The following is a 2,062-nucleotide window of genomic DNA, read 5'->3' as shown; positions in this document are numbered from 1 at the left end:
TCTTCATGGGTGCAAGTCTACCTTGGGGTGGGCCTAGTCACAGAGCTCTCTGTTACACTGCCTCTTCATAGGGGCAAGTCTACCTTGGGCTGGGCCTAGTCACAGAGCTCTGTCTTACACTGCCTCTTCATAGGGGCAAGTCTACCTTCGGGTGGGCCTACTCACAGAGCTCTCTGTTACACTGGCAATGCTGGCTCCTGAAAGAGCAACATGGAGAGAATTTTGTGGAGACGTGGGGTCCTGAGAGTTAGGAGGACACTGAGATGGCTTAAGGCAGTCCTCAAGGTGAGGGGTTAGTGCCTGGGCATCACCCCTCTGAAGTGCCACGGCCCATAGGGGGCATCTTGATTTGGCAATTCCTCCTGTCTCCTAAGGGCCATCCTTATTTCCCAATCCCTTTTGTTCCAAGCCCTCTGGCTTTCTGCAGGCCACCTACCTGAGGTCTCCAGGGCATAATCCAGAAGCCCGATTCGATCTTCACTGTGTTCTTTCAGGGCCTCCTTTATGATCTGGTTCACTTCCTAAAAGACAGGCATGCACTACTCAGGGGCCAGGTCACCAGCAGGGCTGGCCCAGCCCATGTGGGGGGCAGGCAAGCATGCTACCTGCTCAGTCAGTGTTTTCCCCTCCCTCCTCGCAGGCTCTTCTGAGGGCAAACCAGTTACCCCAGCCAGGAGGACAGCCAGTGGGGCAGGCCTCACTTCCTTTGTCACGCCGGTGGTCATTCCTTCCTTCAGAAGGCTCAGTCTTAAGATGGCAGCAGCTTTGCTCACAGACTTAGGCCACTCTTGGGCCACATAACTCACGATTCTGTGCTCCAGGTCATGAAGCTGGGCCTGCACCTCCTCTTGCTTAATACCAAGGACCCGCTGAATCCAGCCAGGGACCTTAGACTCCACCTAGAAGCCACCAGAGGAAAGAGCTCAGCAAACACCAGAGCAACAGAAGAAATGAGGAAGCAAGAGGGCCTGGACTGGGGGCCTGTGGTCTCTAGAGTCACTCTGAGTTCTGGGGTCAGCATGTGCCACCTTGGTGCCTGGGAAGGCATGGTGAACCAAGTGACTGGCATTTCTCCACTGATTTGAGGTTTGCAAAAATCATCTCATTGGATCTGCTAGGGGCTGTTATTATCCCAATTGACAGATGAAGAACGTCCTGTCCATATCATAAAGTCCACCCAATGGGCCTACATCTTTGGGAAGTGCGCAGGGGACGCGTGGCCTAACTGGTAGACCAGATGACTCACCTCATTGCGCAGGGCCACCATCTTCTCTGGCCAAAGGTGTAATTCTTTTTGCACCTCAGCTTGCCTCTGGCTCAAGGCCGCCAGCTCCTGCCTCAAGCCAACCAGCTGGGCCTCTAGGGAATCCATCTCCTTTGGCCTTTTCTCCTCTTGGGAAGAACTAGACAGGGACAAAAGGAAAGGTCAAAGTCAACCAGGAGAATAGGCACTGGCGGATGGAGTCAAACAGAGGTCAGGAAATGGAACTGTGTCTCCTGAAGAAAACCACGACTCAATGGAAAGGAGAGAGCCAGCGGCCTGGGTGCAAGTCTTTGCTGACATCTACTCCCTGGGAGAGCCTGGGCAGATCATTTCCCTTCCAGGCCTCAGTACCTTCATCTGTTCTCTGAGGTCGGCTTCAGTTTGTATCGATCCTATAAACCTGCTAACCGAAGTGCTCTGGCTCCAGTGACCCCTTTCTCCCTGGGAATCTCACTTGTGCTCTCTCAGCTCTAGCTTTCTACCCCTCTTTCCCTCCTTTTCTCTTTGCCAGGCAGTTTGGGGCCTTACCTGTGCCACTCAGATGTCTTCTGCACCACCTCACTTTCCAGCTCCTGGAAGGACAAAGAGGTTACAATGAGACTGAGGAAAACACCAACCTTTACCCAGAGAACCCTAGAGTGTCAACTAAAATAAATCAGTTAAAACAATTCCTTAAACCAAATTGCAGGATAAAAAAGTAACCCATGAAAACCATCAGCATTTCTATACATCAACCAAGAAAATCCAGCAGGAGAGAGAGAGAGAGAGAGAGAGAGAGAGAGAGAGAGAGAGAGAGAG

At 52.2% G+C, this 2,062-nt stretch overlaps 1 long non-coding RNA gene across 1 annotated transcript; it reads right to left on the bottom strand.

Annotated features, from left to right (window-relative positions):
- Nucleotides 1-806: 806 nt before the first annotated feature.
- Nucleotides 807-1,822, bottom strand: LOC114052502. Its single transcript, XR_003570253.1, has 3 exons — nucleotides 1,793-1,822; nucleotides 1,247-1,403; nucleotides 807-899 (listed from the first exon to the last, which is right to left on the bottom strand). It is a non-coding gene; the product is annotated as an uncharacterized LOC114052502 (long non-coding RNA).
- Between the last annotated feature and the right edge of the window lie 240 nt (nucleotides 1,823-2,062).

This window comes from Vombatus ursinus, unplaced genomic scaffold, assembly GCF_900497805.2.
Source record: "Vombatus ursinus unplaced genomic scaffold, bare-nosed wombat genome assembly UNPS02003667.1, whole genome shotgun sequence".
Taxonomy (NCBI): Eukaryota; Metazoa; Chordata; class Mammalia; order Diprotodontia; family Vombatidae; genus Vombatus; species Vombatus ursinus.
Note: the sequence above shows the minus strand (reverse complement) of the source record. Positions and strands in the feature narration are given on the sequence as shown.